This window comes from Passer domesticus, chromosome 3 (assembly GCF_036417665.1).
Source record: "Passer domesticus isolate bPasDom1 chromosome 3, bPasDom1.hap1, whole genome shotgun sequence".
In the NCBI taxonomy this organism is placed as follows: Eukaryota; Metazoa; Chordata; class Aves; order Passeriformes; family Passeridae; genus Passer; species Passer domesticus.
The window spans coordinates 52,308,742-52,321,493 of record NC_087476.1 but is presented as its reverse complement, the minus strand read 5'-3'; the positions used below and the strand labels follow the sequence as shown (position 1 = coordinate 52,321,493).

The 12,752-nt window shown below is 34.8% G+C and overlaps 1 protein-coding gene across 3 annotated transcripts in view; it reads right to left on the bottom strand.

Moving 5' to 3' along the window:
* The window catches only part of NKAIN2 (sodium/potassium transporting ATPase interacting 2), a 515,911-nt gene that overhangs the window by 100,546 nt on the left and 402,613 nt on the right, over window positions 1-12,752 (bottom strand). The gene's annotated exons all lie outside the window — the stretch shown is intronic.

Here is a 12,752-nt window from a genome sequence, read left to right as displayed (position 1 = left end):
AAGCCTGCTGGAATGGTGCTTTCTGCACAAACCTCACAGGCAGAACTAGGATGTGAGGTGCCATAAAATGCTTCATAGCACATTTGTAGCTGGTCTGATGTAACAAATATGTTTAAGTGACCCAGTGCTCCCTTTGTTCTAATTTTTTAATTGTTGCTTTTCTCATACTCATTTTTTTGTCAATACAGTTGCGTGCATTCAGATAATAGAGTCAGCCTTCACAGTCTATTTTGCAAGAGGTGCAAGGTTCCAAACTCACCTTCTAAACTGAGGGTTGTCTGTACCCTTCTATGAGGATGAACAGCATGAACACTAAATACAGAGAAAAATTATTATGCTCATTAACATACTTTCTGGATTATTCTTCAGAGAGCTGAAATTAATTGCTCCTCTGTCGTACCACTCCTTGAAAAAACCCACAACAGTTACCAGGTTATATTATTAAAATTTTTAACTAATTATATCTTTGTAATTTTTTCCATCATATAACTCATTTGATGCCAATACTTTAGTAAGGAAAAATCTCTGCCATTATATCAAGCTTAATTATAGGCCCTCTACAAGAATGAATGCAAAAAAGACTGGAGTAATGAAATAATAAAAAACCCACATATCATCCTTTTGTGCAAAAAGGAAGTAGCACTATTACATTGTTTAAGAAGCATCTCTCCTTACTTAGCAGAGATTTGCAGATATTCAATAGTAGTGGGGAAATAAGGATGAAGTTAAGACTGTGATTACAAGAGAAAATTTTCAAAAGCCTATCAATTTTTGCTTAAAGCTAGGGAGAAAGCATGCATAAATGAGTTGAGGGGAAAAAATGTTCCCCAGGATTTCTAACTTGAAAATTTGTCACACACTATTGATTACTTTCAAAGAAATGCCTAGAATATAACCTTATTTTACTATTTAGTCACTGAATTTGGAAAATGACTTTTTTTCAAATCTACCTTATAATTTTTTAACAAAAGTTAACAAAAATTTTTAACACAGGTTTAACAAAACTTAACAAGGAAAAGTTCTTGATATTTTTAGATCTCAAAAATGAATAATATTTTCTACATCCCAGATGCCTGGTATTCCCATGAAGGATATCAACGTATTAATAAGATACAGTAACACAGAACCTTCTCCAAAATGTGAGACAGTTACTCTTCACCTGAGAACAGCCCGAAGACATGTTCTACCCCAAGGATATAAGCCACTTTTTACAGCTCCAGCTTGTTAGTGTAAATTCAAAATTTATTAGGTCAATCCTTTAGTATACAATCTGCCTCTAAATCAACCTAAATGCAAAGTTAACTTTTTCCATTCCAGGATAAAGCACCTTGAAAAAATTAAATTATTATCTTAAAATGTGCTCTTTGTTTGTACAAAGTTTTGCATAGTGAGGTGTTTTTCCATTCAAAGCCAAATATAAAATGTATCACTTTGTTATTTGATATAAAAGTACTTCATAAATGATGCTATTAGAATGCCTTTAAAAATAATGAATTGGACCTTGTCTTGTCAGCAATTAATTACATTTGCTCCATATTTCATATATGTCTGTTCTCTGAGTAGAGTACTGTGATATTTTTTATCCCAGCTGACTTTGCCCCACACAGAAATTAAAAGAATGAACCACATAAATTTCAATGGTGCTGTATGTTCAGATTAATGAATAATATGAATTTTTCCATACTTTCCTACACAGAAGTGATTTGAAACCCAGTAGGAATATATTCTAGGCACATGGTTTACTATTGTCTTTTTTATAATTTTGGAGATGCTTGATTCTGCATAAGTCTAGTATTATGCACCAATCAACAAAGTCTAGATATCTGCAAAGGCAACTCTCTCATGGAAATGGTTTACCAAAGACCACTGTAATTTCTTAGAAAAGTAGAGGATTAGAGAATAAGAACAAGCTGCAGAGAGAATTAAGAGAATTAACCATATGCAAATTCAGACATTCATTATGAATGAAAATTTATCAAGCATTGTAAAGCCAGTAGATAATTTCATACTAGCCCAGGAGACTTGTTGAGACTGTCCTGGTGTTTTAACAGATTATTTCTTCTCTCTGCAACATGTTCTATAACATTAGGGAATCTGTGTCCTGCATTTCAGTACAAAGATGTTTTCATTTTCTAAAATCAGGAGCTTTGCTTTTATGGACTTCTGCTAAGTCCTCCATTTATAGATTGATGCTCTCATTCAGCTTCATGAAGTTTTTAAAAATCATGATGTGTTTAACCCAAAACAAAACAAAGCCATTAGCCACTGATATAAGCTATGGAGGTAAAACATGACTGTGAGTGCTTTTATGACCATTTTGTTCTACCTTGCTCTGTGCTCCAGAACTGCTGTCACAAATTCAGCCTCTCTGCTGTCACTAAGCAATTCCATTTCATTCGATATAGCAGCCTTACACTGATCTCATCATTGTAATCTCTGGCTGCTTTCCAGCAGTGACTAAAACAAAATGACCCATGTCTGTGATGTGTTCTTTCCTTTCCTATTGTTTAGAGGGAGAAGGGGTGGGTGAAAAATAAGTTTTTGATTTCTATTTGTTTATCTAAATCACTTAAATTGCGTATTATAAGACATATTGTGTATTTACCGCTTTTAGGATGCCTAACTGAAGCTGTAAAACTTTTTTGACCTTGGCATTTACAACTCACTATGTTGCTTTTTCCAAGGGAAAATAGTCCTGCTTTGACACATTTTGAAATGACCTGCAATTTTTTCCTAGCTTCTGTTCTGTGCAGTGGTGGCAGTCCTGCTCCATTAATTACTCAGAGTAACTCTGCTAAAAAAAGATCTTAAAAAGATGCTATGGACAAACAGGATAAAGCAGAAGGCTTTGCCCAGTTTTATAGTGGATGCAGAAAACTGCATCTCTACTGTCAGCAGTTCTGAAATTACAGGCATATACTTTTTAAAGCATACTTATACATATTGTTGCTGATATTCTTCTTGTTTCCCTGAGAATGGTGGCTTTACAAAAACCTGTGGAGTTTTGCAATAATTTAGGGCAGTACAAAACACATTCAAAATGCAGCTTTTTTTCTTGAAAGGATCTTAAAAGGCTTCACTTTTTCTTACAGTTCATTGGTTAAATAGAGAGAAAATTTGACATGGGATGCTGGAGTCACAGCCTTGGACCATCCAGAAGAGAGTTTGAGAAATTTGTCAGGGGTTTTTGGTGGGATATAGAAAAAATGTTTGCTGTCTTCTTACAATGTTGTAGTTGACAGAAATTCATATAAAATTGTGAAGATAGTTGAAGGTATAGATCTATAATCAATTATTCCTGGGAAAAAAGCCTAGATTATCATTCAAATGAGAGTTCTGTCTCAACTCATTCTTGCCCCAAGCTGCATGGGAACGATCTGCTGATCCTAAGCCTCTCTACTTCTGGGATGTGTTCTCTGTTCCTGGGAGAGTTCTAGTGGGTTCAGTGCAGCACACTGTGAGACCTGAGCAGGAATAAGGTGCCTGGATTAAGCACAGGGGATCTGTGGCAAACCCTGGCAGCCCTGACTGAAGAGGTGCACCAGGAGATTTTACGACTCTGCTAATTTGGCCAAATCTGACTTTCAAATGGGGCAGAGATGTGCGTCTCCCACAGCAGTCTTCACTATTATTGCCAGAATGCAGTTCTAAAGTATAAATGGTCCAGAATGCAACAAATACCTGAAAATTTGTTTTGGTAAAACTACTATCTACTCTCATTCTTTGAAGTACTTGAACCTCTACTGAAATTTAACACCCAGCTCCCTAATAGAAAAAGTCCGAAGTATGGAGGAAGTATGTAAAATTTCAGCATGAAAAGTTGACCTAAGGCAAAATCATAAGCTACTGAAAACTGGGATTTCTCAGTGGAAAGTGTTATGCAGCCTCAAATACAGATTTCCTATACTATCCAGTTCCAGAGGAAGACACTTTAATTTACTTTTAGTAACTTATTAATGATACAGATTTTTTATTAGAATTTCCTGCTGAGGTAGCAGTACAGAAAGACAGCACTTTATTATACAACTGATAAATACAACTTTTAATCTAATGGTGACAGTTTGATAGCAAAATTCCACAGCACTATTATTCTCGATAGGTGGGAACCAATGGGCAAAAATATTAGCTGCTTCACAAAGTTCCCCACTTAACTATTGTTTATAGAAGTTTCTTTGACCTCAGTGCAGAAACATCAGTTAACTTAGCTTCTGATAGGAAACGGAAACTGGAGCATCTTCCAGAATTCAGTAAGTTTGTAAAAAGGCTTTTATAAAGTGGGGGTTTATTCTGAAACTTTTGTTTAGTAGTAAGACTATTAAGCTTGCAGTTAGATGTTTTGCAGTAGGAAAGGAAGACTGCTTGACAGGTTTAAAAAGTCACGCTTGATAGAATTGTTAAAGCTGTTTTATAGTCAGACTTAAATTTTCAGCTTTATTGGATGACAGACTGAAGAAGAGAAAGACTATCAAAATAAACCTTTTTTAATATATACTCTTTTTTTTCCCTACTTAATACTCCAAGGTTAAACATGTATTTTAATCACAAACCCTCTGAACTTTCCTGCTTGGTCAGGGAAACTAGAACAAATTTAATGTTCTTTTCAATGCATTTGTCAGTCTACATACTGAAAGTGCATTACACAGCTGTGTGAGCAAAGGCAAAGCTTTTTCTTGATTATCTAGGGATATTGCCCTTGGACAAAAGCTTTTGAATGGGAATTTTAGACTTTGTAAAATAATCGGAGTTGTGAATTTCAATAATATCTCAAAGCTTTCTCTCACATTTACATTTATTTCAAAATTTGGGGCCAATTTAAAATTATGTTAAATTCCATTTTTTTGTTTAATATTTCTACACATTCAGTAATACAATAAAGCACATTTTAACCCACTTTTTTCAGCATGTCTGATTCTTTATATGAGTTCTTTTTTTATTGTATGTTAATGGAGAGCTCAGTCTTGATCAGCTTGACAAGCAGGTCACATTGCACAAATTTCTTTCAAACGGTAGTGTTATTGAGGATGAAGTTATAACATTAAACTCTATTTACTGGCAATGACACAATATTCCTCAGGAAATTTTCCTTCTTTAACGCTTTTGCTGTAGTACTCTCATATCAATCAATAAACATGGCAGGTTCCTTGAATTGCAGCTGAGGGGTTCAAAAGAAGTGGCTTTTTTCAGTATATTTTAGTAGCTTACACATTGATATTGATATTAATTTTAGTATGATTATTATAACTGTATCTCAAATCTATTTTTTGTTTGCCCTTCAGTACCAATCACTAATTCACATTGAGGGGAAAAAATTGCTATGAGGTTATATTTAGAGAAATAAATTTTCATCTCCGTTTTTTCTCAGTTTTATGAGGATGTTTTTGTCAGTGATAATATTTCTGCCATAGTGTTTATTCCTATATATTGATTACAATGCACTATTTACATATTCAGGACTATTGATTGTACATAAAAAGGTCATTCATTTGATGATAAAATTCTCCTTAGTATGAAGAGAGAAAAGAGATTATTTTTTGAAATTGTAAAACAGTTTAAAAATGCAGTCTTTCACATCCATCTCCCATGTTGGTCCTAAGTTTTGTTATAAAAACCTCTGAGACTTAATTTTTTTTCTCCTTTAATTTTCCCAGTCACTTGGCAGTAGAGGAGAAATATTCCCCTTTGTAACTCCCATTATTCTTCATTTATGCTGCAACTAGAGCCCTAGTCCAGGAAATAGCTGAACACATCCTTTTTTCCTATTGGGCTCAAAATATTTTCACATCCTGTCTTAAATATAGGTCAAATTTTTGTATATGTTTATATACTGAAATATATATAAGCCTTAGAATACATTTTATTGTAAAACTATGTGACTGATACAACAAAATAATTAGAACAAAACCTCTACATGAGGAATAACTTGGTCTATATAGAAAAAAAGAAATTAAAACAGTGTTAAGGATTTATTTCAATGGTCTATGTAGAGTGCCTGAAATCCCAGAAGATTCCACTGAGTTCACTACACTTTCAGAATAAACCAATTCCAGACATAATTATGGACCGAGTCCATAAGTCTTCCCTTCAGCTGGATTTATAATTAGCTTGTTAGTCCTCCTACAGCCTAAGAGAAATGACCTTTTTAGAGTCAAGATATTCTTTCTCATGATAACATCAGAGTTATGAGAGTAAAAAATGACATTAATTTGTTTATTGGACTTGCAGTCAATTACAGCTTTGCCTTATAATATGAAAAGATTATTTTTTAAAGTCAAATTATTAAAGAGTTAGAGACTATTTTTGTGAGAATATTATCACCCATGAGAGAAAGTATAGTGCAAATCACATCTGCTATCCCAGGCAGATATTCATCCTGCTATGCTTTTTTTGTGACTGTGAAAATGCTGCACCTAAAGATCAAAAGGAACTGTATCACTGGAGAAAAAAGGATTAGCTACATCAGAAAAACAATACTAATTTGTCAGTGATTTTGCTGGCATATTAAATGTTTTTAAGAACTCTCTGGGAACTTTCTCTAGCATCTTTGTCAATGGTCAATGGTGATTCCACAGAAATGGAGATCAAAACCATAAATGAGGGCCTGGCCTACCTTGAACTCCATTATAAAAATGATTATGTTATAAAAATATTTTCTGTTCAGAGGCTTAGATAAGCAAGGTACTCAGGATTCCAACAAATCTCAGCTTGGCCTGTAGCCCAATGCTTTTAAATGGCAAAAGCTAGGCATAAGCCTAAACACCCCACTGAATAAGTGTCAGAAGAATGACATTCTCCATTTGTTTTCTTTTTTTTCATACACATTGATCTTTTTTCTTCCCAGTGTGATATTTTTGTTTCTGACACTGCAGATAAAAGTAAGAACAACAACTAGGAGGATGAGCTGATACAGTATATAATTTTCCTTGTAGTTAGAGAATTAGTTCTTGAGATTTTCACAAAGATCTTGTATATTTCAGAAGTCAATCCATCTGCAATTCTGTCTATTTTTTTACTTTGGCTTTCATTTTTTTGGTGAATTTAAGTGGTCAAGCCCTATTCAATAGAATTCAAAAGAATCAGTTTTTATAAATCCTCCTATCAAGTTGTATTCAAAATAAAGAAAATAAAGGTACAATTACTATACCTTTGTAAAAAAAACCAAAACAAAACAAAACAAAGGAAGTCAAAAAGCATGCAGAACATTGCTTCACATAATAGCACATTATTTAATAAAAATTCTTTGTATTCGTGCAAAATAAATTATTTCTTTTAGCTTCATAAGAGTGGCTGGATGTTGAACAACACTTTTGTCAAGAAATGAAATGTTTTTCCAGTGGTTGCACAAACAGAATAAACCAGAGAAAGAACATTATTTTATAGAAATGATCAATCTCTTCATGGTCCTTGAGGCTCATTTCATAGCAGATTTCTGCAAGGCTACACCTCTGAGTCTGTGATGCATGTAATAGAATCGGAGAGCTCCAATACAATTCCAGACTGGGAGGATCCCTGTTTATCTCCAAGCTCACATTTTTAACTTCAGGTCTAGATTTAATGGCTTTGGAACTTTCAAAAGACCAATAAGCTGACCCCTGAAAATAGATTTTACCTGTAGCTCTATCTGCTAGCTAATACAGATGGTATTTTACTTAGGAAACTGAGGGAAATGACAAAGCTGTTACATATACAGCTTCTTCAAATATAAGTAGATTTGACTATTCCTGCTGCAATATTTTCTCACAACTTCAAGTGCAGGAGAGTTTATGCTCTAAAAGGAAACACAGTGAATTGCATTCTGTTGCCTTGAGCTGTAATAAAGAAGGTCTTTCTGGATACCTCAGTGGAAGCTAAGAAGTGCTCTGCAGCTCTGCAAATCAATGTAGGAAGACATAAAAGGTTTTTTTAAGCAGAGAGTTCAGCTCCACTCCACTGCTCCTTCTTCCCATTTGCCATACAGACACCTTCAATATTCACAGAAATTTCATAGGACATGTAGATGCTTACAGTCATAAAAAATGAAATCCTCTCTAAAGGGAAACCTTATTTTCATCTAGCTCCTGCCCAATATACTGAGAGAAATTAGTACTTCCTGGAAATTAATAATGCTTCCCTTTGTTCTGAAATCAGCTTTTTTAACCTTAACCTTAGAGTGTTAGTATTGCAAATATTCAAACAGTTGAATCGTGCAACCTACATAATAACATGAAAAATAAAAGAGAGTGTTGTTCTGACCTGCCTGCATTCACAGCACACTTTTAAGCTTGTGGAAATCACATAGACGGATTCTTGGTGAAGAACAGACAGAAAAATTTATCAACTACCAAGAGCAAGAGCATCAATTTGCATTGCTAATAGAATATGTACTCCTTTATCTGCAATTTTCACCATTGAAAATTCTTACCATTTGACTGATTTAGAAAAGCTGCAAAACATGAATATTAATTAAAACAATAAAATAATTTTGCAATTAAAAATATCCACTTTTATATTAGATATTTTAAATTTAATTTAAAAATATTTTTTCTACACTTGCTTGAAAACAAATTTGAGTTTTCAAAACAAATTACAGAATTGATTTTACAATTTGTTTTATGTTCTCACACCCTTTTTGATCCTGGAAAGCAAGTGAGGAAAAGGAGTGTAATGAAAATAGATTGAAAATCTTAGGGGATCTGATTCCAAATCTGTATCCAAAGCAAATATTTTTCCTAGGGATAATTTGAGAAAAGTCTATTTGAAAAGTAAAACTACCCATGAACCTTGAACATTTACATCAGTTAATTTATTCACCTGCACTTCCAAGACAAATGATACAAATGGAATTTACTCTTATCAACACACTGTAATGAACGGCAGAGCTCAACTTTTTGCTCCAAATCTTGCCAGGAAATGTAGTCCTTATAGCAGGACAGAGCAGGATAAAAGCTGACTTAATTTTGATGATAATTGTTCAACAGGGTGTGTGACACATGTGAGGGAAAATTCCAGAGCAATGAAGTAAGGCAGAGCTGGTGTCAAAGACTAATGATAGATAAAAAACCCTATCTTGCATGTATAATTTTTTTTATTGCTGGGGGGATATTATGTACAAAATTAAGCAGACAAATCACTACCATATATATTTTAAGATCAATGCTCAAAAGACAAAAATTCATGGATTTACAAACTTTGTCTGGGCTCTCTAGCACAATCTGAGCAAGGACTTCTCCCAAACCAGAAGAGGAGCAACCTGCAGGAAAAACTTTGACTGTCGGGACCCTAATTTATAACTCTTTTTAAGGATGATCATTGGTAATCCAATTTAACAACTGCAAAAATGCTCATCTAAGAAGACCCTGAACTTTCTGTTCTTCAGCAGTAAAATACTAAAGTACCCCATAGAAAGATCATGAATAGAATAGAATAGAATAGAATAGAATAGAATAGAATAGAATAGAATAGAATAGAATATTTTGGATGGAAGAGACACACTGTGAAGGAACATACTAGTCCTGCTGTCTGACCAGTTTAGGGCTGACCAAAAGTTTAAGCATGTAAAATGTTAAAGGAATTGTCCAAATATCTTAACACTGACAGGCTTCGAGCATCACCTTCCTCTCTAGGAAGCCTATTCCAATGGTTAGCCACCCTTCTGGGAAAGAAATGCTCCCTTCATGTCCAAATCAACCCTCCTCTGGCACCACTTTGAACCACTATTGCTCTGAAGTACTCTTGCACTTACTTCAGTGGAAGGTACCCGCTGGCATCTGTCATCTTCAGGCACTCTAAGGACAACTTTGTAATAGATAGGAAGAATTTTATGTGCAGAGGTTAAGATTCATCTCACTTATCTTTGGCTGACTAATCAAACTTAGTCAAGTTTCTAGACAAAGCTAGCTGTTTAGGCTCCTTTGTCAGGATTAAAGAGTGATGGCCACCTCCAGGGGATGAATCATCCCACCTACCCAGATGAATACCTCATCTGGGATTAGGCAATTAGGATATCAAGGTGATTAGCCTCACTTTAGACAACTCACTGTCAGACAGTTTCCTGTGACAGACAGTGACCTTTGAGTAGGTCCCTCCTACTCAAAATAAAGCCAGGCTTTCATACCTTTAGACTGAAATAGAAGATGAGATTACATGGATTTAAGGCAATAATTACATAATAATTACACATATAATTGCACATCTGGGAAAGCCCAAAGATAAAAGTTACAAGGAAACAGGAGGTTTCCCTCTTTGCCACATGTTTGATGTCCCTGTACCACAAGTGATCAGACCCTGTTTGGGGATCCCACTGCCAATGTTGTGGCCAGCTCCCCTGCCCCTGTTGCCTCATTCTCATCCTTCCAGAATGATCAGAAACCTCCAACAGGGAAAAATTCTTTTAGGAGCAGCTTTTCCAGACTGTGAACGAGAGATTGTTGGTAAATGTTACAATACTGGCCACAAAGTGATCAGTGGAGCTTCCTCTGTATTCCACTGCTGTTTCCTCACCAATTTCAAGATCTATGTGCCTCACCTTACTTTCCAGGCACCTAATGCCTTATTGTGTTGTTTAAACACAATCTGACCATATTAAATTATTAGACCTTACTTGTCCTTGATAAAGTTTCATTTTATTGGTAGGAAATAGTTGTTTTCACGTCATAGTTCTGAATATAATTAATTCAGTATGGACTAAAAAGTATTTAGTACTCTTACACATTGTACTGTTACATTAAACTCTATGTCTTTCCTATTAAGTATCTGAGTCTGCCCTGCAAATTCAGTCAAAAAGAAAAGATTTTTCCTTAAATTTGTCCAGAACCTGGAATAAAGGTACATACTGAACCTGGTAACTTAATTGTAGGCACACAAGGTAATCAACAGCAACACTGAAACTTTTTGAGACATTTTTTGAAAGCAGATCTTTTGATTCCTAGAATTTGAAGCTTCCTTCAGACATTTCTTTCCTTCCCACAGCTTTCAGGCTTGTCACTATGTGGAACAATCTGCTGTACAGGTTATTCTCTGTGAAGATGGGTTTTGTATGCCCTGGGTCATAGCTTCTGCAGTCAGCAGCTTTGCCTAGAAGCTTTTACTAAAAGAGCAAAAGATAAAATAGAAAAGAAGGCCATATATCAAATGAAAAAGTTGTATTGACTTTTTTTTCTTCTTTTCTCACTTTTGCATTCTCTGGATGTTTATTATCTTTCAGATTATAGACTGTGTTGGTGAGGGATTGTGTACTCCTCCCCTATTTTATTGTATATAGCACTGTCTCTGAGCAAGACTATACTTATAAAATGCACAATGCTTTTGTGTTCAGTGAGACCTGAATAAACAACGTTTGCTTTTTGGCCAGACAGGTATACATATGCCTGATGATGAAGAAATAAACCAGTTTTTTTCCTGAAGTTGAGAGCTAGACAAGTCTTTATTTTCCTTTCTTTGGCAGCAGCAGACTTTGATGACTAAATACATTATTCTATAATAACCAAGAAATGAACCATGCTGCATGTTTCTTCAAGGACATGAGTCATCACATCTTACATGAGGATCTGTCCTGGAGGATGGCATCACCTCAGCTGAAGCTGAATTAATGATAGTGACCTTTCCTTCATTTTCTGAGTACTACAGACATCAACACTAATTTTGATAAGGTTCAGTGAGAAGTGAGAGATTTACACCCAAAAATGTCTGAATTAAAACCCAAGCAAACACAGATTCAGAGCCTGTCATAAGACAAAGTTGTGTTCTGGATGAACACTCTCAGACAAGGTTTAGGCTACAGTAAAATCTGAACTGGTAGCAGTTCAGATATATAATATCTGTAATTAACTAATGTATAAAATATCTATAATTTGTTCTGCCAAGTATATAAAAGAAGGGAAGAAACAGGTTCCCAACTCTAATCATGAAGCAGAGAAAAAAAAAATCCACCCTGTTTTAAAGAATACCATCCTGAAATCCAAGGGAGAAAAAGTTCAGTTATTATTTTGTTCTTTCTATTATTAATATCTTTGAAAATAAAAAGGCAAAGAAAGATATTCTGAATTATTTCTGTGGTTAAAATTGACCCCCAAAGATTTATCAAAAGCTGTGCCATGTCTGTCCTCCTTGCAGAGGCCACAAGAAAAAGAAAACAAAGCCAGAAAGTCAGACAGTGGATTCATTCTCTCTTTTGTCTAAACTCTGTTGAAAAATGATCTTTGGGCCTTTCTGTTGCACAAAAGCAAACATGAAGATGTAGACATGCCTATCCCAACTGTTACATAACTGCAGTTGTATCACCAGTTAAATGCCATATTTTCCATTGATGTAAATTTAGAAAATTAATTTGTGACCTTCTCTGTGTTGGAGGGCTTTGGATGGCGTTAGTTGGCATTACATGACAGATAATCATATGTTAAATACAGGCTATGCTTGATTAACAGCTAAAATAATGACTTCACTTTTTTCAGTACAAGAACTGTTCAATCACTGCTAGTGGTTGTTTTCTCCTGACTGCTAGAGGAATTAGACAAGATCCATCAGCAAAATAAGATTCTACAACAGGGAAGCCACCACAATTAAAACCTCTTGGTTTGACAACTTGAGATGTAAGAATCTGTTAAAATATCAGAATATCCTTTAACAGTAGATTAGGCTTGTATCGATCTACTTAAGGATGAACATTTCTAAAAAACATCTGCTTATTGATCTCTCCAACATGATGTCATTGGTACTTTTTCCTTCTGAAAATTCCTGCATATGTGGATGGAGCACCATAAACTCTAATCAATTCTTGT